The 27,272-nt window shown below is 43.9% G+C and overlaps 1 long non-coding RNA gene across 2 annotated transcripts in view; it reads right to left on the bottom strand.

Annotated features, from left to right (window-relative positions):
* Positions 1-11,894: 11,894 nt before the first annotated feature.
* LOC132437822 (uncharacterized) overlaps positions 11,895-27,272 on the bottom strand; it is a 54,290-nt gene continuing 38,912 nt past the window's right edge. For both annotated transcript variants that reach the window (XR_009522106.1, XR_009522107.1), the window contains exons 4-5: positions 14,744-14,790; positions 11,895-14,164 (exon numbers count right to left, since the gene is read on the bottom strand). This is a non-coding gene — a long non-coding RNA (uncharacterized lncRNA). The remainder of the gene's footprint in view (positions 14,165-14,743; positions 14,791-27,272) is intronic.

Here is a 27,272-nt window from a genome sequence, read left to right as displayed (position 1 = left end):
TATACACACACACACACACACACAAGCGTATGAGTATAATTGTACAAATAATTATGTATTGTATAAATACATATCATTCAATGAACAATACACATAACAAAGTGTATTAATACAACAGGCGTTTAATGGTAGCTGATGTTACAAAACATGCCATGTAATCAAAATTGAAACTGAAGGATAAGATTAAAACTATGAAGGAATTCCTCTTTCCTCGAGCTCCCAGCGGTGACCACCCACTGCTGGAAAGCACCCAAAATTGTTTCCCTTCGCTTGGATATACCAAGAGTTCAAATCTGAAATGGTTCCCCCACCTCCAACTCTGCTCTCCTTCCTGGCTTCCACAAAAATTTAGATTTAAGGATCAAGGTCATTGTGCTGCTGTTTTTAAAGAGTCTGCTTTGTTTTCCAAATTTCCTCTGGAAAGACAGCGTGGGTATGTATGTGAAATCATTCCAGTGGGTCTGTCTTCCCTGAAGACAGAAGTGTGTTTGGGACAAGCCCGTGAGGATGATGCCACAAGGCTCTACCATCACCCAGAGGCTCTGGTGTCAGGACACCAGCGTGGGCACATATATTTGAGGGTCTCCAAGCACAGAGTTGTTTCCATTTTATGCTCGATGCTCTTGGGACTCCCCACCTGCAACAGGCATCTAACCTGCTCTTTGCCTCTAATCAAATCCAGTCCCTTGGCTAGATAAGAGTCCAAGTGAGACCCAAAGATAATACAGCGGGTCAGTGACAGGCGTCCCGGCCTTGGGTCTCTGGGCTGGAAGGGCAAGCTTCAATGGTGGCTTCGAGGGAGCTGATTCCTGAGGCTGTTGATGTGAAGACATGCCTGAGATAATCATCATTCTAGCGACATCGTGATGTCTGGAAAACAAAGATGGGGACATCTTACTTCTGAGCAGGGCCAGGCAGAGCAGGAGAAATAAATTTGAAAAGAGAAGTTTGCATGACAAAGCAAATTTTTTTTTTACAAAATGAAATCCATGAATTGATTTCATTATTGTCTCACATCTCTACTCTTAACGTGGGCAGTTTTACAAGGAAATAGATCTGTTGAGCCATATGAAGATGCTGAGATCTGACTGTTTTAGACCTAGGAAAATGTTATGTTCACATGGTTCAACCCAACTCTTCTGTAACATAACCTGTAAGCTCCTGAAAATGTGATATTTAAGCAGAAACTATTTTCCTGGGGTATCAAAATATATATCTGAGAGGAGGACGTTCTAATTTCAAGGCTGATTCACCAAGAAAGAAAAGAAAATCAGCAATTAGTAATATTTGAGTGAATATTGAAATTCCCCTGAAAGGAAGGAAAATTGGAAAAAATCAAAAAAGCAAGCAAGGCTTTTACACACATGGAGATATGCAAAATGATAGACGTACAGATACAAAAGCCATATGCCCCTCTCAAAAGTTCTCAGGCAGCAGCTACAATGCGTCATTGAGAGAGGTGTGAAATTCATACGAGGCAGGGAAGAGCCACGGGTCCCTGGTCGGTGAGCAGGTAGCAGACGTGCTGGATGGAGCCAGGGTTCCAACAAAGGCTGCTGTTCAGTGGAACAGGTACAAGACAGATGGCTGGTTAAACATTGCCAGCATACTTGAGCAGTGCCATTCCGCGGTCAGAGCCTGGATAATGGTCGCAAGGACATTGTGTAGCAGCGAGTTGGCTAATTTCAACCCTGCTAAAGCTCTTGCTTATCTTTGTTGGTTTTGCAAAGATTAAGGCCCTTTCTCTACTTTGAATGCACCACAGCTGCCCGGCAAAGCATTCCTGAAGTTTCATCTGAATTCCCGCTGCTAAGAGGGGCCCCCCGCAGAACTTGGCACATGCAAAGACTTGTTTAACTCGTCCTTGGAGTTGCTTCTCCCTAGAAGATCTGGGCCACTCTTTCTTCTGACTTCTGGGCTAAATGGTCTGGAGTCACTGTGGTCTTTGCAGGGAAATCTCCCCTGTGGGTTCCAAAATGCATCTGTTGTGGATTTATATTTCCTATTAGGACTGATTCATTTGCTACTTTTGTGTAAAAGGGTAAACACCATCGTAAATTCCATCCAGTGAATCGCAGGGAGGCGGTGGTTCAAATTAAACGTGTTTGCTTTCGGAAGGGGTCCCTTGGCTTCTTATCTTTATGTACAGAATAAAATAGGGCTCAGCCTGGCCCTGCAGCCAATGGAAGCACACCTGGCCCACTCAGCTGGTGCGGGGCCCCCAACCTGCGGCTTCTCTCCCCAGTTTGCAGACAAAGGCAGAGGGTATGGGGCTGATGCAGAGGGGGCTGTGCCCACAGGCCCAGAGCAGAGCCAGTTATGGGCATCTTCTGGGTATGTTAGGAAAAGTGATGCCTTGATCGATTAGGTATTTTTGGCAGCTCAGATGTCATCTTCTATAGGTGGTGCGTGGCTACCTCACCTCATTGAGTAAGAGCAGTATTTACTTTAGGCAGCCTCCTCTGTCTAAATTGATCATTTCCAGCTGTAAAGTTAAGAAATTGTGCCCAACAGATAAGCTTTAAAATTAGTCTTTTGGAGTACATCTACAGAAGCAAAGAAGGAACCAAAAAAGTTGATTTTCTCTTTGCTCCGTCTCATTCTCTTTCTCTCCCTCTCTCTCTCTCTCTCTCTCTCTCTCTCTCTCTCTCTCTCAGACACACACACACACACACACACACACACACACACACACACACACACACACACACACCCTTAGGTCTCAGTGTCTCTCTGAGGTGTTGTCAGGTAGAGTTAATCAATAGCCCCTGGTGAACAGCTAAGCGCTCAGGATGTACCTGAGGAAACGAAAGCCATCTCACTTCTAAAGAATTTTCCATTTAGAAACTGCAGAACAGGAGAAACCAGTGGGAAGGGATGTGTTAAATTCTGTGTTACTGTATGTTTGGAATTCAAGAAAGGAGAAAAGCATGGACTGGGAAGGTCAACCCCAAATTCTTTATAACATTTAAAAGAGCTTTCTATCAATACATCTCCTCAAGTGCAAAGAATTGAAATAATAATAATGCCTCGGCCGTAGAATGTCGCATCTGCCCAGGGATCCTCTCTTAATAAATAGAATAGATTTAGTCTGTTTTATTACTTCCCCTCCATCTCCTGTCTGTGTTCTGGCTCCCAAACCACACACTCGTGTACCCCCTGCACTGTGGGGCATGGGCACATCCTCCAGGCCGGAGGGGCCTCCTGGGCTGCGGGCATCCCTTTGGGAAGGGGTGTCTTCTTTGATTCTAGGTCAACTCTCTTTGATTCCTCTAGTCAGAATCACTTGTTTCCCTTGTGACATTGTCCATTTAACCCAGTTTAAAAATATTTCTGTATACAGACTTTCATATCCACCTTTGTTCACTCACTTTGCGAAGAATCAGATTGTAGTGGGAATTTGGAGCTATTTCTTTTGATTTTTCTTCTTACCTTTTTTACGTTCTTCTTTCTTGTTGTTTTAGTTTTATTCTATTCTTCTCTCTCTTTTTTTTTTCTAGCGTGTCTCATCATGCCCTTAGTCTCTGGTTTTCAATGTGTCTTGTTTACTATAATGTACTCAAAGATGCAAAATTTAAGTGCAACTTAGGTACCAGCCACAGAGTCTGATATATGACACTTTCATTCTTGTTCATTTATAGGTATTTTGTTAATATCTTAAAAAAAATTTCTCTGAATCCCAGTGACTAGGTAGTATTTATTATAGTTTTTATGGGCTCAAGAGATGTTTGAAGCTTTCTTGTTGTTACTGACTTTTTATTTTATTTCATTATGATCAGAGAGCACAATCTGTATATATTGATGGTTTGGTATTCGTTAAAGCTTCTTTTGTTCTGTGAGAACTTGAAATGAATATTCTCTATTGGTATGTTTATGTACATCTATTAGATCAGCACTATCTAATAGAAATACAATGCAAGCCACATATATAATTTTATATATTTTCTAGCAGCCATAGTAACAAGGTAAAAACACACAGGTGAAATTAATTCTAATTACATAATTTAACCCAATATATCCAAAATAGGATAATTTCAGCATATAATCAATATAAAAGTATTAATGAGACATTTTACTCTCTCTTTTCTGTATTTAACGTTAGAAATTTTACACTTTGAGTGCATCTCAGTATAATTACTAAATTCACATCAGATACAGTTGATCTGTGTTTAGGTTTCAATTTACAGCTGCAAGAGGGGATTCACACCCCAAGCTATTCCAAGCATATTTAAAAGTTTTCCAGTACCTGAATCAAGTATTAGTTTTTTAAACTCAAATTTCTTACAATTAAAGAAAATTAAAATTCAGTTCCTCGCTTGCCTTGGACACATTCCAAGTGGTGAAGACCATGTGACGGCTCAGGCCACCAACAACACAGCATCCCTTCATGCTTGTAATTGTTTTTCAAATATTCCAAATCCTTGCTCACTTTAGTGTCCTTGATCAGACAACTTTTATTTTAAAGATTCATTGATATCTCCTGCTTCCGTTGTCTTATCTACGAGACCCTGCTTTCAGAAGTTGTGCGTGTTTTCACCCTTATCGAATTTTTCTCTTTCTGGGGCTCCTGTTGTATGGATAATGACACTTCTACCCTCCCTCGTCTTACTTTTCTTTTGCATTTTCCATTTTTATCTTCCTGAGGTCCTCAGAGGTTCTTAACCTGACCTTGTCTCCTCATTTGCCCTCACACTGTATCCTACCCGCAATTTTGTCCCGCTACTGAGCGCTTCATTTCGACCACTGGAGTCTGTCTGCAGCTGTGTGTCCCTGTTTTGTGTTTCCTGTCTCCTTGAGGATATTCATTCGGCTTCCTTTAATTCCTGCCCCGCCTGACCTACCAGTGCTGTCTCAACATCTCACTGCTATGGCAGCCAGCGTAGATGGTTCCATCATCAAACTTGCTCCTGAAAAATCTTGTTCTTTTCCTCGTGAGCTCACATGCACTTGGGAGCATCAGCTGCTCTGGCAGGACAGGTGTCCCTGGAAGGAGAAGCAAAGGCCCAGGCCCAGGACTTCCATGCCCCTTGGTGAGGACATGAATGGAGGGGGTCGAGTGTCAGGGTGGAGGATTTCCATACTTTCAGTGGGCTGGACAACTCCTGCAGTGACCTGCCCCCAGGCCAGGTGACTGAGCCACTTTGGAGAGCCACCTCCTTTGACATCATCACCCACCTGACGCAGGTGGTGCAGCAGAGCAGGGTGTGCTCAGCACCTCTGCACCCCAGCTCGTCCTGTGCTATCATCAGGCTGGTGGGATTGTTCCCTGCCACAGTGATGGGGCAAGCGGTGATCTCTCCAGGGAAATGTGGGGATAGAAAAGCACGTAAGGGGAACCCCCAGCCAACTTTTCTCTGGTACCTGACCCTCTGACCCCTGGGTGGCATTTCCCTGACTCGAGAGAACCAGCAACCATCTACCTCCCGTGGGTCACCATGTTTGGGTTGAATAAAATGATCCATCTCCACTTCATTAGTTCTCCATCTGACCAGAAGAAACGAATCTCAGAAAGTGACTTTTAAAAATACACATAAAAGAGTTGGCCAGAGCGCCCAGCTTCGTATTACTGTATCATTTCACTGTATTTTCTTTCACCATGAATTTCAACAAATTCTGGAAACTTAAGTCAGAATCAGAGATCTTACTAACTTTTTTAACCTTCCCAAGACTCATCAGAGAAATAGGGAAAATAATGGAATCTCGCTCTTTGGGTTTGGGGACAGTCAATAGAATAACAAGCTATCGAGCCTGGCACACAGCAAGTTCTCATTACATAGGGAAAATGGGTCCACCCCCAGCTCTCTGGGCCTCAGCCTCCTGGGGCCACACTTGAGAGGATTAGATGTCTAGCATCAGGTCCAGATCAAACGGCCCCAGAAAAAAATCCCAGGTAATCAATGTATCAAGTTCTTAAAGCCAGACTAACACATGACCTCTCACAGCCACGCTCTGTTGGTCACAGTTTGGCAACAAGGAGCAAACAGGGCAAAGCGGTGTAATTGTTTGGCCCAAGGCCTTCAAGCAATTTTCTCCATGTTCACACCAGCCGTCCTTAATGGATGAGCTAGGCACACCTACCAGTCGGTGGGAGGGGAGCTGGGGGGAAACCCTTCTCCTCACACATCCCTTCATAAAATCATGGGGCCCAGGGAGCGGGGTGTCTGACCTCGACACACGAGGTCTTATGCAAAAATAGTGAAGGAGCCTCAACTTGCTGCCACGGACCTGCTGCAGGCCCAGACTCTAGTGAGAGATCCCATAGGAGTTAAGTTTACATCAGGGCTTAGGTGTGATTGAAAAGTAAGTCAGATTTGTGAGTCATTGATAGGATTTAGGTGGGCTTCCCTAAAAAGTAACTTGTTTGCAGTACTAGAATTTAGGGTACATTTCCAGTCATGCATTTATTACAAAGACAAGCAAACAAAATCAATCTTTCAGAAGAGTCCATTTCCTAAATTGGGAACTGTTTAGACGTGCCATGTCCAGTATGGTAGCTGTGAGCCACATGGGGCCACTAAGCTCTGGAAAGGTGGCTGGTCCAAATTGAAATGTGCTATGGGTGTAAAATACACGTTAGATTTTGATGACTTAATATGCAAGAAAAAGTTTAAAAATCTCATTAATATTTTTATATTGATTATATGCTGACATAATGTTTAGATATATTAGATTAAGCAAAATATTCACATTAATTTTTTCCTGTTTCTTTTTATTTTTTAGGGTTATATTTCTAGAATTGAGTAATTCATTCTATACTTATCAAATATTACTTGTTAATAATATTAGTAATAGATATTATTTATTCAACTAAAAGGCCATTTTAACCAGGATTTTAACAAGGGACTGTGTATTTGAGGCAAGTAATTTGCAAAGCGTTCTTAGACACCTAAGGTGATACACAAGTTATACAATTATTTATTTACTTTAGTTTTTATTGAAATATAGTTGATTTACAATGCTGTGTTAGTTTCAAGTGTACAGCAAAGTGATTCAGATATATATATATATATATATATATATATATTCTTTTTAAGAGTCTTTTCCCTTATAGGTTATTACAAGACATTGAATATAGTTCCCTGTACTATACAGTAGGTCCTTGTTGGTTATCTATTTTATATAAAGTCTTGTGTATCTGTTCATTCTAAACTCCTAATTTATCCCCCCCCCCACACCTTTCCCCTTTGGTAACCATAAGTTTGTTTTCTATGTCTGTGAGTCTATTTCTGTTTTGTAAATAAGTTCATTTGTGTCACATTTTTAGATTCCACGTATAAGTGATATCATATGATATTTGTCTTTCTCTGAGTTACTTCACTTAGCATGATAATCTCCAGATCCATCCATGTCACTGCAAATGGCATGATTTCATTCTTTTTAATGGCTGAGTAATATTCCATCGTATACCTGTACCACATCTTCTTTATCAATTCATCTGTTGATGGACACTTAGGTTGCTTCCATGTCTTGGCTATTGTGAAGAGTGCCCTATAACCATTGGGGTGCATGTGTCTTTTCATTGATTTATTCACTTGGGAATTCTGCACCTGGTCACTGGAACTGGCACTCACCGGTTCCCTGCCACTGTGAGGTTATCATCTCAGAAGCAGAGGCAGCCAGTAAGCAATAAAAACAGGAAATAACTGAATTTTAGTGCATGCTCTAAGCCAGTGGGTGCTATGGAAAAAATAAAGAGAAGGAGAGAGTATGAGGGAGGTGTGGGCGCATAGATTCCCACCGAATTCCAAAAATTTGGTGTTTTCCTAAAGAGAGTGATATTGGAAGTGATAGCCACAGAGGAGGAGACTCTCCAGGTGGGCTGGAGGCCAGAGGCCAGAGGGACTAGAGCAGATGAGCGGAGGAGAGGAAGCGATGATGTCAGGGGTGGGGCGGAGCGTGCAGGAATGCGGGGATGACATTGGTGGGTGTGAGATGGGGCGGGGCTTAAACCCCAAAGCTCCCTGCCCTGAGGAGCCCACAGCAAAGAGGCGAGAAAGACACGAGCATGTGAGACTGTACTGCAACCAACGTGATGTACAAGCGGAAAGGGAAGGGAGATGAGCTCGGCCTCGCTGCTAGGGGCAGGAAGCCAGGTTTCAGTTAGGCTATTTGGGGATGTATAAAAATTCATCAGACCAAAAAAAGACGTGAAAAGACATTCCAAGGTCAAGAAATAGTGTGTGCAGAGCCCAGTGTTGACAAAGAAGGTGGATGACTTGGAGACCTGCAAGTCGAGGGTGCCTGGTGGGCTGCCTGTGGGAGGAGGCTCAGCTTGAGAAGAGAGGGCTGCATCCGGGCCTGCTCACGACTGTGTGTGCAGGGCTAGGGGCTTGGACGTCCCACAGGCAGTGATCAGAAGCTTCCGGGCAGGACCGTATGTGGTCAAAGTTGTGTTTTCGTAAGATAAGTCATGTGACTCAATGAAGAAAAGATTGAAGAGAGGATAACTTAAAGATACACAGAGGACTTAGAAAGCCATTAAAATTGCCCAAAGTTTTGTGGAGGGTTGTATCTAGAGAGGACTAGAAGTAAAGGAGGGACTGATTGGAGAGATTTTTTAGAGGTTTATTCTTAGGAATCAGTGACCAGTTGAAAGATGGGTTTTCTAACATGAAAGAAAAAGAATAAAAAATGATCCCTGGTGGCGCAGTGGTTGAGAGTCTGCCTGCCGATGCAGGGGACATGGGTTCGTGCCGCGGTCCGGGAAGATCCCACATGTCGCGGAGCGGCTAGGCCCGTGAGCCGTGGCCGCTGAGCCTGCGCGTCCGGAGCCTGTGCTCCGCAACAGGAGAGGCCACAACAGTGAGAGGCCCCCTGCATACCGCAAAAAAAAAAAGATCCCCCAACTCTCTTGTTTGGGAGCTTTTGGGTGTTGTTATTAACTGGGAAAAGCAGAGGGAGAGAAACATGTCCCAAACATGCTGAGTTTGAGGCACATATTAGTTTGGGCTCCCCCAGAAGCAGGACTCAGTTGTAAGCAGTGTCCTTGGAAGGTGACCTTGTGAGCAATGGTAGGGAAGGTGGGGAGTAAGACAGAAAAGAGAAAGCACTAAAGCACAATTGCACAGTTATTGCACAATTGCACAATTGCTGTGTCCGTGGGGCTCAGCCCTGTGGGGGCCTCTGGGAGAAGCAAAGAGTGTGCATCAGAATCGCTCCACTTCAGGGAGTGGGGACCGGGGTATTTACTCTGTGGGATACTTTGATTCCTGATTTCCTCTGAGTTGGGAGGCCTGAGAAAGCCCTCAGGCAGAAAGGAAGGTGCTCCCAGGACGAAGTTCTGGGTACCTTGTGCCTGGGAGTGGAGAGGCAAGTGCCAAGGGGCTACATGTGGGACATGGGGCGCTGGTAGCATCCCTTAAGAGGTGCCAGCTGAGAGGGCTCTCCCTGTGGAGATGCAACATAGGCCTTGGAGAATGCAAAGTTCCAATGAGAAGTCCAGCAGAAGACAGTGATTTGGGGACTCCAACATACTTGGCTAATATTAGCATAAGCCTTTTCAAAGTGGTTTCTTTTCCAGATAACCCCATGCGCTGAAGACACTTCTGCATGTGAGCGTTACTGGCTTGTGTCCTGTCTGCCTGTCTCCAGCAGCAGTGACCTGGGTGAGGTTCGATTGAACCTGGCACCAGCTCTCCTTCCTCAATAAACGTCTACTCTGTTGGACCAGAAGCCATGGGGTTTTATTCCTACATCCTCTGAGAGGGATATTTTTCTAGGATTTTGTTTCTTAAAGGCAAATTCACTCTCTTGGACAAGTGGGTTCCTCAGTGATGGAGTCCAGCTTCCTAAAGAGTAAACAAAAAATTCCATCGTGGACCCGTGTTACCAGCGTTCCTGAATTTGAGTTAGAATTATAGCTTTAGAAGAAAAGGTACAGAAAGAAAACAGAGAATAAAGAAAGTTGGGAAACTCCCATGTCCTTCCTGGCAGGGACCAGCAGGACAGGAGGTTGGGAAGAGTATTGAGTGCAGGTGAGCTCTCCTGTGGGCGTCTCTATCTGGACCCACCTGTCAGCTGCTGCCCTGGAAGAGGAACCTTTCAAAGTGTCTTAAGCACCCACATTAAATCCCCAGTCTGTCTTCTGTATCCGTAAGATCCCTTTTGTCTGAGAACTATCTTCTAAAGATTATAAATAGAGCCTCGGAACTATCTTAGACTCTGGGCTAAGTTCAAGTTCCATCCTTGTCCAGTTGATAGTGGACCTTTGGAGGCTCATTTGGTCTTTCAAAGTCTCAACTTCCTCATCTGTGTAGTGGCGATAAGAACCACCTTGCAGGGCTTCCCTGGTGGCGCAGTGGTTGGGAGTCTGCCTGCTGATGCAGGGGACATGGGTTCGTGTCCCGGTCCGGGAAGATCCCACATGCCGCGGAGCGGCTGGGCCCGTGAGCCATGGCCGCTGAGCCTGCGCGTCTGGAGCCTGTGCTCCGTAACGGGAGAGGCTACAGCAGTGAGAGGCCCGCGTACAGCAAAAAAAAAAAAAAAAAAGAAGAACCACCTCGCAAATTTTTCAGGGTTGGAAGGGATAGGGACTGAGAAACTGCCGTGAACAGCTCTTGATAGTATTAACGATTTGGTCTAGAGTGGCTTTGACTGTTACTGCTGCTCTGGATCATTCTTAACCTTCCTGTGACTCCAGTTACCAAGTATAGGCTATGGCCCGAAAGCCTGCAGTGTGAAAGGCAGACATCCATCCCTGGGGTCCCAGGGCAGGGGCTCAGAATGACTCAAATGCTGGAGGTCCCACTGGATTCTTTCTTTCGACAAAAGCACTGGACCGTTGAGAGACCTCTAGATCCGTGTTGACCTCTCCCCACCGTATGAACCTAGGTGGGTTACTGCACCCCACCCTCTGTATGCGGGAAAGGAATGACTAGACAGGTCCATCCGCTCCAGCGCAATACTCCTGAGATCCTACACCTGAGAATTCTGGCCTTGACTGACCTATACTCCCAGTATTCTGGTTGACCAAGGAAAGAGTGATAGAAGTTTCATGAGCCATTATCTTCCTAATGAGTGCTAAGTGCGCGTCCCCAGAAGACCTCCAGTTATCTCAGGCCCTGAGCAGCCCACCCTAAGACCCTCGCTCCAACCTTGCCCTTTTGGTTCTCCTGCTTAGGGGGGCTCTGAAGAGGTCAGAAGAAACTGATATCCTACCAGGATGCCACTTCCCCATCTCAAGAGGACATCTTTCAACTGAGCCACAGTCAGCTTCATTTTCAACTTGTGGGTGAAATTCCAGAGTGGTAAACAAAGGAAATGGATTAGGCAGGCAATCCTTTGATTCCAGCCACATCCCCTGAGGGTCTGCGGTGGCCAGTGCTGTGCTGGCCCCTGGAAGGAATGGCCGAAGTCGAACGCTGTCTAGGAAAACAAAGCAGGTTTTAAAAATAAACGTCATTTAGGATATGACTAACCGATGTCCACTCCCTATGTGTGTCTTTACGTCTATAATCTTTCCGCCTGTAACTTTCAGGCAGGTTTCCTCTGACCCACCTTCCACCTGGGCCCAGGAAGTCATATGCCATGGAGAACAGCGGTGATTCCGGCCAGCACGGTGAGTCAGGGACATATGGTGTCCCGAGCTCTCTGTTTACTCTTGTGCCCGGGAGATTAGTCAACCAGAGGAGCAGAATCAGCCTGAATGCCATCTGCTGTACCCTGGTGCGGGCTGAAGGTGACAGGGCAGCCCTACATACCTTGATAGCTAGGGGAGGGCCTGAATCATTCAAAGTGGGAAGGCTGCGGCCTAACGAAGGCAAGGCTCAGGCTGTCCATCTGTCCTTTCTCACCGAGCAAGGGGAGAGCTGCGTCTGGAGAAGGAAGACGGGCCCCGAGCTGCTGTGCTTCTGGTTTGTCCAAGGCTCCCCAGTGGACCTCTTCTCAGCCCCGAGACACCAGGTAGCTGCCCTCACTTCTCTCCTGCTGGTCTGCAGCCTCGGGAGTTAGTCTAAGAGTTCAAGGTATTCTGCATGTAGAGATGGTGCTTTGTCAGTGGAAAGATTCTAGACTTTGGCCCCTGCGTCTGCCTGCTTTTAAGCTCAGGTCTTGAGGTCTTGGGTAACTTGTTCAACCCCCCTAAGTCTCCCTTTCTTTGTCTGTTGAATGACGATCCTCACAAGGCTGTTGCCTAGGATGAACTGATCTCAGATAATCTACGTAAAGCACCTGGATTTAGGAGGCGTGCAATAAAAGTGGGTGCCCTTCCCCCTCCCCTGGATTATCTGCTTTTTCCCCTTTGCCAGAGATTCCTTGGTGAACAGAAAGCTGTTATGTCATTTGCCTGTAATCCTCATGATAAAATAAAATTCTCATCAGAATAATGTTGACATCCCATTGGCATGTCCGGGCCACAGAAATAATGATGTGGTGAAAATAAAGTTGAGGCTGCTGGCTAAAGGAAAGAGGTTAGCAAGTCACAGTGTGCAGAGAGAGAGGCAGAGAGAGAGAGAGAGAGAGAGAGAGAGAGAGAGAGAGAGAGAGACGTGCTTTGGACAAAACTCTCCCCAGTCTCCAGCATTCCAGGTTCATTTCCTGGGGGTCCTCTATTCCAGCAAAAGTGACTGCAGTTCCCAGCCCACCAGCCCCAGGAGGAGGCTGACTTAGCTGTGGATTTCATAACTGATCCCGTGTGGGAATTTTTCCATCATGTAGCTGAAGGTATGAAGTTGCGAATCATGAAGTTCCAAATTATGAAGGCATCTCCATGGGATTTCTACTGGTGCAATGGGTTTTGTTATAAGGTTTGTATTTGTTTCTGAGAAGAGTCCTGGAATAACTGTCCCATTTGCAGCCACCAGCTCCCGGGTGCTATTTTCAGCACAGAATTTCCCCAGGACCTGTTACAGGGAAATTGTGACAACATCTGGCCAACTTCAGAGAAATCAATGAGGACTGGGAGGGTGGACTTTGTTCACCCATGGTGTTCCAATGAATATTTTCACCTGTCCAAAAATCAAATTCATTGATTTCTCCAAAGGGCAAGGACAAGCAGATGTCCCCAGTAAAAGGAGGTCTCCCCAGTGGCTTTCAGAACTCACTCATGCTTTATTCTTTATGTTGAACAGACACTCTTCTGGAGGCTGAAGAGAAAAAAACCAAGCAAGACAAAACTAAGGTTGGCTACCATGGACTATGCAGAGGACAGAGGGCATTTTTCTGTAGAAAAGCTGCGTCATCCCCAGACCCCTGCCCTGAGCACAACCATCTCCACGAGCCCCCGTGCCTGGTGGACCTTGGGCTCCTACTTCCAGTCTCCACACCAGCAAAGAATCGCTGGGACCAGGACAACTCTGTTCATGCAAAATAAGACTGGCCCCAGGGTCCAGACAACACAAGGCAGGAGGGGAGCCCAACTGCGCAAGCTTCTCCTTGTGGATGCAAAGTGGGCCCCGTGGCCTGGTGGAAAATTACGGCCTTTCCCAGCGAGATCACTTCTGAGATGAGCTGGTCTCTTCCGAGATGGTCATGGTTCTCGATAACTTCCCAGGCTCGGTTTCTTCGTCTGTAAAATGGAGTAACGATGCCTGTGTCATAGTGGGCTGTCAGTGCATGTTAAACACGTTTTCAGAGCAAGTGTGGAGACAGTTGACTTGCTCTGATGGAGGAATAAAAATAAGGAAGTTGGGGAAGGACAGCCTGTAAGATCCAGTGAGGATTCCTCGTGCCCCAGATCCCAGGGGCACTTTGCATGGTGGATGTGGCCCCAGGTCCCACCATGGTGCCTTCTTGAGCATCGAAGGCTGCTTCCCCAGGTGGGACATGGACGCTGGAGCATGGGCCATTCTGGAAAAGCCACCGTTCCTGGTGACAATCCACATTCGAGGCGTGGGCAGGGACTCTTTTTACTAGTTTCAGGCAGGAGATGTGGAGAGGGTGGTGTTGGTGGTTACTATTCCAGAGTGAACCCCCTGCCTCCAGAACCATCCAGAATCTTCCCGGATTCTTCTCCAAGGGAGACAACCCCGCTCATACGCACAATTACTTTTGGGGTCTAATTGTTGTCTAAATTAGCCCTACTTTCAGAGACAAAGATAAATTGTGTCTTGAGAAAAGTGTTGGGTTTTGATGGGGCTTTTGAAATCCCCTTGCAGCTGGTCTTTAATCCTCACGTTGGTGTTTATGGTGGCAGGACTACAGGTTCACATGCCCCTGCCTTCGTATCCTGAAAAGATACAAAGTCACAGACAAGCAGAATCAGGGAGCTGAAAGGGCTGTAGAAAACCTGTCATTAATTAATAAGTTAGTAAATGAAGGGGAGACATTTCTGTAGGAGCGTGGCTCAGCTGAGAGCTCAGCCCTGGTATTGCAATGGCACTTGTCTTACTGTGTGACCCTAGGCAGTCCCCTTAACCTCTCGGATCATGCATTTCCTCATCCGTAAACGTACAGAGAACACCTGGTAACACCTGCCTTGGCTAAACCTTGAGGATGTTGAGGATACAGTAAGAAAATAGGCCTGAAGGCATTTTGAAAAACAGTAAAGGCTATAAAATCTTATAACAATAAATTGCCATGGTTATTACATTCAAGGAGCACCAGGTGGAAAACAACAGACATTTCTGTATCTACTGGTTAATTGCTGCTCAGCATCTTCAAAGATTATGTTTGTGCTCAAAGGTCACCCTGAATCAGTCTATTGTGTGTCTATTGGGTGTCTATTACAAAATTCTTCCAACTTTCCAGTATGTTTGAAAATTTTCCTAATAAAATGTTGGGATATGAAAAAAAAATGTCACCTTACCTGAACACTGCAGTCTCACACATGTCTAGAGGCAATGAATTTGGAGTCTCCATTTTGGACAAAGAGAAAAAGAAAAATGGCAGAATTATCAAAATGCAAAACAAAGCAAGTCATAAATTCTGGCATGTTATAGTCCAGGGATAGTCACCAGTCTTATTTATAATAGCACATCATTCTCCAAAAACAAAAAATGTTTGAGTTTGTCACAGCAAATCACTTTGAAGGAAAGCTCTATACCCATGAAAACAATACATAAAAAGATGATACAGCACCTCTGTGCCTGTAGTGATTCTCAGTTAAACAAGCAACAGAGAGGCAAATTTTTATATACTTATGACAATGCTTTTAAATAAAAAAGAAAACAGAAACACTAGAGATAGAGGCATCCGAAAGATCATGGTGGTTGAGAGACCTAGGATCACAGGAGGACTTGTTCTTTCTTTTGTGTAAATTTTTCCTTTGATGTGGTTATACTCCATTTATTATAAAAAAAGAAAAAAATATTATGATTTTCATTTAGTGTAATTCTTTGATATTGAAAAAAATAAATGACAGTTTGTGTATGCAGGTCCTCTGCTTGGCACAGCTGGCAAGAGCAACTTAGCTTTGAAAGAGACCCTTGTGGGCTGCCAGGTGCATTGTTCGTCTGTGGCTGCCCCGTGACTTTGGACACAATAGTTGCCAGGTCCAGGCGTGCCCACTCGGAGCCCGACCCAGACCTGGTTCAAGCTCATTGTTGCTTCAAGTACTTCTGCGAGGAGCCCACATCGCCAGGCTTTGAAGTCGGGTTCCCAGAGCCTGTTTCCTCAGAGGGTGAAGTTTATGTCGGAGAGCGCCTGGAGGTGTCGTGGGGGGAGATGTTCCAAAAGGATCCCAAAGATCAAGACAGTCCCCACATGGGTCAGGGAGAGCTGAAGAACCCCTGCTAAAGGCTGGGATTTACCGATTAGAAAAGTGGGCACAGGTGGGGCACTTATTTTAGAAATCCAGCCAGTGATCAGGCCACCCTTTGGGGAAGCAGCCCTCAGCTTCCACTCAGCTACCTCTCACAAAAGAGCCCTAATTGGCCTTTGTTCTCAGGCAGCAAGAGTCAGGGTCACACCTCAGAAGATCACATCTAAAGCTCTTGGTTTTCCAACCAGGGCTGGGCAAGGCTGAGGCTCTACTTCAAGGGCAGCAGGGTGCTGGGCACTGAGTCAAGGCTGCAGGCTTGGGCTCCTGCCTCTGCCCTCCTCCTGGGTTGTCAGTGACCTCAGTCCCCAGAGTCTCTGCTCCAGTCCCTGCCACCCTGGGGAGAGGTCCTCATTGCCCCTTTTGCTTTGGAGAACCTGAGATTCTTTCCAGGACAGTAAGTTCAGTGAGTCAGCAGCAGTATTTTTTGAAGGTCTTCTATGTGTAAAGAGCTAAGGTTAAGATTGGTTCAAGATGGTGGAGTAGAAGGGCATGTGGTCACTCCCTCTTGAGAGAGCACCAGAATCACAGCTAATTGCTGAACAATTATCGACAGGAAGACATTGGAACTCAACAAAAAAGATACCCCACATCCAAAGACAAAGGAGAAGCCACAGTGAGATGGCAGCCGGGGTGCATTCACAGTAAAATCAAATCCCATAATTGCTGGGTGGGTGACTCACATATTGGAGAACAATTATACAACAGAAGTCCACCCACTGGAATGAAGGTTCTGAACCCCACATCAGGCTTCCCAACCTGGGGATCTGGCAATAGAAGGAGGAATTCACAGAGAATCAGATTTTGAAGACCAGCGGGATTTCATTGCAGAACTTTGACAGGACTGGAGGAAACAGAGGCTCCACTCTTGGAGGGCACCCACAAAGTAGTGTGCACATCAGGACCCAGGGGAAAGGAGCAGTGACCCCATAGGAGACTGAACCAGACCTACCAGCTAGTGTTGGAGGGTCTCCTGTGGAGGCGGGGAGTGGCTGTGGCTCACCACAGGGATGGGGAGACTTGCAGCAGAAGTTCTGGGAAGTAGTCCTTGGTGTGAGCCCTCCCAGAGTCTGCCATTAGAACCACCAAAGAACTTGTAGCCTCCAGTGCTGGGTCACCTCAGGCCAAACAACCAACAGGGAGGGAACTCAGCCCCACCAATCAGCAGGCAAGCATATTAAAGTTTGACTGAGTTCTGCCCACCAGAGCAACATCCAGCTCTACCCACCACCAGTCCCTCCCATCAGGAAGCTTACACAAGCCTCTTATATAGCCTCATGCACCAGAGGCAGACAGCAGAAGCAAGAATAACTCCCATTCTGCAGCCTGTGGAAAGAAAACCACATTCACAGAAAGATAGACAAAATGAAAAGGCAGAGGACTATGTACCAGATGAAGGAACAAGATAAAACCCCAGAAAAAAAAAACTAAATGAAGTGGAGCTAGGCAACCTTCCAGAAAAAGAATTCAAAATTATGATAGTGAAGATGATCCAGGACCTCAGAAAAAGAATGGAGCCAAAGATCAAGAAGATGCAAGAAATGTTTAACAAAGACCTAGAAGAATTAAAGAGCAAACACCTAGAAGGATTAAAGAACAAACAAACAGGGATTAACAATACAATAACTGAAATGAAAATTACACTAGAAGGAATTAATAGGAGAATAACTGAGGCAGAAGAAAGGATAAGTGACCTGGAAGACAGAATGGTGGAATTCACTGCCATGGAACAGAATAAAGAAAAAAGAATGAAAAGAAATGAAGACAGCCTAAGAGACCTCTGGGACAACATTAAACACACCAACATTCACATTATAGGGGTCCCAGAAGGAGAAGAGAGATAGAAAGGAACCGAGAAAATATTTGAAGAGATTATTGTCAAAAAATTCCCTAACATGGGAAAGGAAATGCCACCCAAGTTCAGGAAGTGCAGAGAGTCCAAGGCAGGATAAACCCAAGGAGAAACACACTGAGACACATAGTAATCGAATAACAAAAATTAAAGAAAAGAAAAATTATTGAAAGCAACAAGGGAAAAAAGACAAATACATACAAAGGAACTCACATAAGGTTAACAGCCGGTTTCTCAGCAGAAACTCTACGAGCCAGAACAGAGTAGCATGATATATTTAAAGTGATGAAAAGGAAGAAACTACAACCAAGATTACTCTACCCGGCAAGGATCTCATTCAGATTCGATGGAGGAATCAAAAGCTTTACAGACCAGCAAAAACTAAGAGAATTCAGCACCACCAAACCAGCTTTACAACAAATGCTAAAGGAACTATTCTAAGTGGGAAACACAAGAGAAGAAAAGGACCTACAAAAACAAACCCAAAACAATTAAGAAAATGGCAATAGGAACATGCATATTGATAATTACCTTAAACGTGAATGGATTAAATGCTCCAATCAAAAGACACAGGCTCACTGAATGGATACAAAAGCAAGACCCATATATTTGCTGTCTACAAGAGACCCACTTCAGACCTAGGGACACATACAGACTGAAAGTGTGGGGATGGAAAAAGATATTCCATGCAAATGGAAATAAAAAGAAAGCTGGAGTAGCAATACTCATATCAGATAAAATAGACTTTAAAATAATGTTACAAGAGACAAAGAAGGATACTACATAATGATCAAGGGATCAATCCAAGAAGAAGATATAACAATTATAAATATATATGCACCCAACATAAGAACATTTCAATACATAAGGCAACTGCTAACAGCTATAAAAGAGTAAATCAACAGTAACACAATAATAGTGGGGGACTTTATAACACCTCACTTACACCAATGGACAGATCATCCAGACAGAAAATTAATAAGAGAACAAAAGACTTAAATGACACAATAGACCAGATAGATTTAATTGATATTTATAGGACATTCCATCCAAAAGCAGCAGATTACACTTTCTTCTCAAGTGTACACGGAACATTCTCCAGGATAGATCACATCTTGGGTCACAGGTCAAGCCTCAGTAAATTTAGGAAAATTGAAATTATATCAAGCATCTTTTCTGACCACAATTCTATGAGACTAGAAATCAATTACAGAGAAAAAAAATGTGACAAACACATGGAGGCTAGACAATACATTATTAAATAACCAAGAGATCACTGAAGAAATCAAAGAGGAAATTAAAAATATGTACCCTAGAGACAAATGACAATGAAAACACGATGTTCCAAAACCTATAGGATGCAGCAAATGCAGTTCTAAGAGGGAAGTTTATAGCAATACAATCTTACCTCAAGAACCAAGAAAAATCTCAAATAAAGAATCTAACCTTACACCTAAAGGAACTAGAGAAAGAAGAACAAACACAGCCCAAAGTTAGCAGAAGGAAAGAAATCATAAAGATCAGAGGAGAAATAAATGTTATAGAAACAAAGAAAACAATAGCAAAGATCAATAAAACTAAAGGCTCGTTCTTTGAGAAGATAAACAAAATCGAAAAACCTTTAGTCACACTCATCAAGAAAAAGAGGGAGAGGACTCAAATCAATAAAATTAGACATGAAAAAGGAAAAGTTACAACAGACACCACAGAAATACAAAGCATCATAAGAGACTACTACAAGCAACTCTATGCCAATAAAATGGACAACCTGGAAGAAATGGACAAATTCTTAGAAAAGCACAACCTTCCGAGACTGAACCAGGAAGAAATAGAAAATATGAACAGACCAATCACAAGCACTGAAATTGAAACTGTGATTAAAAATCTTCCAACAAATAAAATTCCAGGACCAGATGGCTTCATAGGTGAATTCTATCAAACACTTAGAGAAGAGTTAACACCCATCCTTCTCAAACTCTTTCAAAAAATTGCAGAGGAAGGAACATACCCAAACTCATTCTACGAGACCACCATCACCCAGATACCAAAACAGGGCAAAGATACTACAAAAAAAAGAAAATTACAGACCAATATCACTGATGAATATAGATGCAAAAATCCTCAACAAAATAACACTAGCAAACAGAATCCAACAACACATTAAAATGATCATACATCATGATCAAATGTGATTTACCCCAGGGATGCAAAGATTCTTCAATATATGCAAATCAATCAATGTGATACACCATATTAACAAATTGAAGAACAAAAACCATATGATCATCTCAATAGATGCAGAGAAAGCTTTTGACAAAATTCAACACCCATTTATGATAAAAACTCTCCAGAAAGTGGGCATAGAGGGAACCTACCTCAACATAATAAAGGCCATAAATGACAAACCTGCAAAAATCATTCTCAATGGTGAAAAACGGAAAGCATTTCCTATAAAATCAGGAACAAGACAAGGATGCCCACTCTCGCCATTATTGTTCAACATAGTTTTGGAAGTCCTAGCCATGGCAATTAGAGAAGAAAAAGAAATAAAAGGAATCCAAATTGGAAAAGAAGTAAAACTGTCACTGTTTGCAGATGGCATGATACTATACATAGACAATCCTAAAGATGCCACCAGAAAACTACTAGAGCTAATCAATGAATTTGATAAAGTTGCAGGATACAAAATTAATGCACAGAAATCTCTTGCATTCCTATACACTAACAATGAAAGATCAGAAAGGGAAGTTAAGGAAACAGTCCCATTCATCACTGCAAAAAAAAGAATAAAATACCTAGGAATAAACCTACCTAAGGAGGTAAAAGACCTTACTCAGAAAACTATAAGACCTTGATGAAAGAAATCAAAGATGACACAAACAGATGGATACCATGTTCTTGGATTGCAAAAATCAATATTATGAAAATGACTATTCTACCCAAAGCAATCTACAGACTCAACACAATCCCTATCAAATTACCAATGGCATTTTTTTACAGAACTAGGAAAAAAAAAATCTTAAAATACGTATGGAGACACAAAAGACCCCAAATAGCCAAAGCAATCTTGAGGGAAAAAAACAGAGCTGGAAGAATCAGACTCCCTGACTTCAGACTACATTACAAAGCTACAAAAATCAAGACAATATGCTACTGGCACAAAGACAGAAATATAGATCAACAGAACAGGATATAAAACTCAGAGATAAACCCACGCAGCTATGGTCAACTAATCTATGACAAAGGAAGCAAAGATATACAATGGAGAAAAGACAGCCTATTCAATAAGTGGTGTTGGGAAAACTGGACAGCTACATGTAAAAGAATGAAATTAGAACACTCCTTACACCATACACAAAAAGAAACTCAAAACGTATTAAAGACCTAAATGTAAGATCAGACACTATAAAACTCTTAGAGGATAACACAGGAAGAACACTCTTTGACATAAATCACAGCAAAATCTTTTTTGACCCATCTCCTAGAGTAAAGGAAATAAAAACAAAAATAAACAAATGGGACCTAATGAAGCTTAAAAGCTTTTGCACAGCAAAGGAAACTATAAACAAGATGAAAAGACAACCCTCAGAATGGGAGAAAATATTTGCAAATGAATCGATGGACAAAGGATTAATCTCCAAAATATATAAACAGCTCATGCAGCTCCATATTAAAAAAACAAACAACCCAATCCAAAAATGGGCAGAAGACCTAAATAGACATTTCTCCAAGAAGACATACAGATGGCCAAGAAGCTCATGAAAAGCTACTCAACATCACTAATTATTAGAGAAATGCAAATAAAAACTACAATGAGGTATCACCTCACACCAGTTAGAATGGGCATCATCAGAAAATCTAAAAACAACAAATGCTAGAGAGGGTGTGGAGAAAAGGGAACCCTCTTGTACCGTTGGTGGGAATGTAAATTGATACAGCCACTATGAAGAACAGTATGGAGGTTCCTTAAAAAATTAAAAATAGAATTACCATATGAGCCAGCAATTCCACTACCGGGCATAGACCCAGAGAAAACCATAATTCAAAAAGACACACGCACCCCAATGTTCATTGCAGCACTGTTTATAATAGCCAGGTCATGGAAGCAACCTAAGCATCCATCAGCAGACAAATGGATAAAGAAGATGTGGTACATATATACAATGGAATATTATTCAGCCATAAAAAGGAATGAAATTGGGTCATTTGTAGAGACGTGGATGGACCTAGAGACTGCCATACAGAGTGACGTAAGTCATAAAGAGAAAAACAAATATCGTATATTAACACATCTAGATGTGGAATCTAGAAAATGGTACATATGAACCCGTTTGCAAGGCAGAAATAGAGACACAGATGTAGAGAACAAATGTATGGACACCAAGGGGGGAAAGCGGGGTAGGGAGCTGTTGGTGGTGGTGGGATGAATTGGGAGATTGGGATTGACATGTATACAGTAATATGTATATAATAGATAACTAATAAGAACTTGCTGGATAAAAAAATTAATTAATTTAATTAAATTAAAAAAAAAAGAAAGAATTGCACCCCGAAAATTTAGAAAAGGCGTTCTGCCCTCAGCCTCAGGAGGGACCCAGCCCCAAGAGCACCTTGACATTGTCCCAGAAACACTGATTTCAGACTCTAAAATCCAAAACTGTAAGAGAATAACTTTGTGTTGTTTTAAACCACTAAATTTGTGGTACTTTGTCACAGCAGCAATAAGAAAGTAATACAGAACGTTATTTGTGGACACCAAAAGTTCAATTTCAGATAAGTTTCAACTGTCATCATCATTATTATTCTTTTGATTTTTTCATTTAAAAATGTTAAAATCATTCTTAGCTTGCCAGCTGTACAAAAACAAGTGGTGGACCAGATTCGGCCAAATATTAGGACAATTAATTCATCTATGGATTAAAGTAATAATACATAACTTGATTATTAGAATTTTTATAATGGAGTTTTTATAATGTTTCAAAATTAGAATACTATTAATGTAATTCATTATGAATTAATGTAACAAAAACAACTCAAAATAAAACACAAACATTTAAATAGATGCCTAAAAAGCATTTAATAAAATTTTAATGCTCTTCTTTTTTAATAAGTTAGTAATTGGAAATTTCATATTTTAAGAGTGGTTGTTTGCCATAAACCATAACAAACAGTTTGCTTAACTGTGATAAATCAGTAGCATCTTTGATCACCCAATCTAAAGAAGCCACCACCACCCAGCCCACTTTCTGTCTGTAATAACTGGTTTTATTTATCAGTCCTTAATTGTCCTGCTCATTTATTTATCTTTACTTGTTTATTTCATTCTTCTTTCAGAAGAGATAGTGACTGTTCACTGTTGTATGCCCAGAACCTATGTTTGGCACATATTAGGTGCTTTATAAATACTTGTTGAATTAAAAAAAAAAAAGGAACTAAGGTGATAAATATGTATATGCTCTGACCCCCACGGAGTTCACAGAGGCAGAGGCCGCACAGTAATAATAACTGATACCTGCCGGGCCTCACTACTTGCCAAGCTCTATGCTATGGGCTTTCCCTGGAGAAGTTCCTTTAAGCCCACCACAGCTCTATGACATGGATACTATTTTATATGCATTTTATAGAGAAGGAAACTGAGGCACAGAGAAGCAAGCAAAGGCACTCTGGCTCCAGAGCCTGGGGTCCTGACCTCTCCCACGCCCTCCCACCCCACGCAGTGACAATTGTCAGGAGGCCTCAGCTTGTGGGGGGTGGGCAGGGAGGCAAGGGCACCTTTCCAGATGTTCTGGAAGTTTGCCACTCAATCCCGATGTTCGGGGACAAGATAGGTGCTGAGGATTTGGAAATGAGGGGATAGGATGAGGAACAGTGTGAAAATGGGAAGAGAACGTGACATGGTGGAGCCATAGGAGAAATTTAGAAAAGAAAAGGAAGGAGGGAGGGAGTGAGTGAGGGAGGGAGGGAGGGAGGGTAACCACAGCAAATATTGCAGACTGGCCACCAGCCTGATGACAGACATGATCTGTGATGATTTGACTACTCCCTGACTCTCGGTTTTCTCATATGTAAAATGGAAAATGTTACGCTGTCATTACAAAGTTTTTTGGGAGAGACAGCCAAAAAAAAAATACAAGTGTGAAAATTGCCTGTAAGCCAGCATCCCCAAAAGTGTGTCTTGTGGAATGTTCCTTGGGATGTGAGCCGGATGAGAGTCTTTAGGGTTAGGATACACGGTACAGAACGTTAGGCAGCGGTCCTCGCTGTGACTCTTCTGGACTTTACTGGACTCACATGCATAGTGAGTCACCAAGAGAGGGACTTGGTGTTGCCCAAACATTGTGGCCATGGGACACTTTCCACAGAGCACTTTGAGGGGTCAGTGTCTTCAAAACCCACTTTGGGGAAGTCAGTACATTGAGTACGACGGTGCCCACGTAACCAAGCTAGGGGGACCAGGTGTGGCAATGTGTTCAGAGTCCCTGGCAGGGCTGGGGGCCAGTGAGCATTGATTCTTTCCCTACCTCAGATGATGAAAGCAAGAGAATCATTGTAAAAACTGAAGCTAAAATGCATAAAGGAAATCTCAGGAGATAGTCCAGGCCACTACATCCTGTAGGCTCTACTGAGAAACAGCTAGGATGTGGGTTCAAGGGCCAGGTTTACAACTTCCTGGCTGTGTGATCTGGCAGGAGTTACATAACCACTCTGAGAAACGAGGCAAGGCAAGAATTCAGATAACCCAGTGTGTGCAACAAGTTTCCTCCTGCTCTTCAGTTTACCCCAAACTCAGTGGCTTAATCAAAACATTATTGTCTCACAGTTTCTGTTGGTAGGAAACCAGGAAGGTTTAGCTAGAGTCTGGGCTTCAGTTGAGATGTGGCCAGGATGGGGTCTCATCCAGGAGCTCGACTGGAAAAGGATGTCTTCCACGCTCAGACTGGTTGTCTGTAGGACTGGGTTTCCTGAGGGCTCAGTTCCTCTCTGGCTGTTGATTGGGTCACCCTTGTTTCTTCACCCTGGGGCCTCCCCAACACAGATGGCAACTGGTTCCATTAAAGCGGCAAGACTGCCAGCGAGATGGGGTCACAATCTTTCGTAACTTAATCATGGAAGAGATGCCCCCTCACTGTGCTCATATTCTATTTGTCAGAAGCAAGTTACTCAAGGCGAGGCGATGACACGAGGCCGTGGATCCAGGAAGTGGAGGCACTGGCTCTTAGAGACTTCGTGCCACATAGAGAGATACATTGTTGTATTGTTCCTATTTGTTTATATTTATATCGTTCCTGTTGGTTAAGCAGTGGTTATACTCACTCTGTTTAAAAATTCCTGTTAAAATTGATTAGTCAGTAATATCAGCCGATTATCATCTTAGAGAGAAACAAAATATCTAGAAAGCATGCCAGTGGGAAAAGGAAAAAAAAAGAGAAACACAAAAACAGAAGAGTTATCAGTGGCTGACTGTCGTGCTTAACACCTTGAAATGATCCTAGACTAGGAAGGATCCAGAAAGCCACTGTCCATATTTTTCACTCTCAGGGACCAATGGTCTTGGAATGACACCACTAGCCATCTATTTTTGGAAAGCAAAAATAATGATAATTCATTGTTTTTAGGATTTTACACATAGCAGCTCATTTAATCCTCAGAACAACCTTGTGAATTAGGTTCTATTATCCCCATTTACAGATGAGAAAAATGAAGCACAAAAAAAAAATCACAGGGGCTTCCCTGGTGGCGCAGTGGTGGAGAATCCGCCTGCTGAGGCAGGGGACGTGGGTTCGTGCCCCGGTCCGGGAAGATCCCACGTGCCACGGAGCGGCTGGGTCCGTGAGCCATGGCCGCTGAGCCTGCGCGTCCGGAGCCTGTGCTCCGCAACAGGAGAGGCCACAACAGTGAGAGGTCCGCGTACCGCAAAAAAAAAAAAAAAATCACAGGATGGGGCTGAGCATCTTGTCACTAGTGAGTGGTAAGTGGATCCCGACCCTCTGTGTGACCGCACACTACATCCATCTCAACCACTACAGTGTGTAACCTTTTAAGAGTAGTGGTGTATGGTCTCTGGTCACTCAGTTAATAAGGAGAAACCAGAAACCAGGCTCCAGAAAGACTCTAGAGGTTTGAGGCAGGGAGGATGGAGGGGCGGGGGGAGGACACCAGACAGATTTACTCCCGTGTCATTTTGTCAAGGTCTCTGCCCCCCATTCTGCATATCTGTGGGTGCCCGTTGACCAAGACTATCTGGGTTCCTGCTGAAAGCTGTAAGGCATCAGGGTCCTAGTTACCCCCTGGGAAGCCCGATGAATTTCTTCCCCTTTCTGAACCCCGAGGTAAAAATAAGATACTTAACACTAAAAAAAGAGAAGTCTAAAAATTGCCTTTCCTATGATCAAGAGCCCACAATCAAACGGGCCTGGATGACCTTCAGAGGTAGATTTGGGCCCCAGTCTGTAGAGACCACAATGGCCCTCTTCACAGATGGATGGTCTGTGTAAGTGCAGCACAAAGCTTGGAAACGTGACAACACAAGTGCATGTTCTGAGGTTGGGCAAGCCAGGGCCGCAGCATGCCAGCGTTGGGGGCCGTTCTGGGAGAATGTTACCTCGGGGCATCTGGTATACTCGAGTGGTCCCCTTGCTTTTTCCTCCTTTACAGAGCAAAGCAGTAGTTTACCTCCCAAGAGAAAGGAAAAAACTCCAGCTTTCTCACAATCGGGTCCCGGTGGTGACAGGACCAACCGTGGATATCGTAAGGCTGTCATAGTGCTGGCGGGTGAGTTTAAAAAGAGAGAACTCAGCATCTCACGTGACCAAGGACAGAGCTTGGAAGGGGGTCTAAGAAGTCAGGATCCCCTGTCCCCCTTCCCCACCTCGTAAAAAAGCTGAGACACCAGCTGAGGAAAAGTCCAGGACTTCTGCCATTGTTCTCCTCACCTTTGGGGCTAATTAGCCACCCCTGGGCCAAATTAGCTCCCCAGGAACAAAGACGGTGGGGCAGGGAGTGAAGAACAAAGCACTTCCCAGGGACTGGAGGTCACGCTCCAGGCCTGATGCTGGGAAAGCGAACCAGAGGGGCATGCAGCCTGCAGAACTGGGGTCCAGCTCCCAAGCGCCTGCTGTACCCTCACGTGATGGGTTCCCCACAGCATTCTCTACGAAGAACACGACAAGTGTGTGACCGCGTGCACCGCGTGCATCCTGTCCTCACACTGCACTGCGCTCAAGCCTGTGCCCCTCAAGGTCTCCACGCACCCAGAGGCACGGCGGGGTGAGCCCTGCATCCAGAATCAAGGAACACGATCCAACAGACAAAATCTTTCTTCCCCTCCAAATGAGTTCCCCGGCTCTAAAAAGCCTGCCTGGATTCTCCATCAATGTCTTCTCTCTGGTCTTGGTATCTTCGAGAAGAAAAGAATGATTGAGAAGTTTTTTGACCTGAGAAGCTCGCTCCTCTTTTCCTAACCCTGGGAGTCTGGGCTTCCCTCCAAGTTCCCTGTTTCCTAGCTGTGTGACCTAGACTAGGTGCTCACCCTCTCTGGGCTTCAGTATCGCAAACACGGCTGTTTTGCTTTGAGCACTGAGTCCCATAAAGTATATGAAGTGCCCTGTGGTTGACCCTTCATTTCCAAAGCATCTCTGCAAGGATTCTCAAAGTCACTCCTGTCTTACGTCGCCCAGTCAGAGAAGGAAGGCTCAGGACTACCGAGGATGCCCTTTTCACTTTCTT

Source organism: Delphinus delphis, chromosome 15 (genome assembly GCF_949987515.2).
Source record: "Delphinus delphis chromosome 15, mDelDel1.2, whole genome shotgun sequence".
Classification (NCBI taxonomy): domain Eukaryota; kingdom Metazoa; phylum Chordata; class Mammalia; order Artiodactyla; family Delphinidae; genus Delphinus; species Delphinus delphis.
Note: the sequence above shows the minus strand (reverse complement) of the source record. Positions and strands in the feature narration are given on the sequence as shown.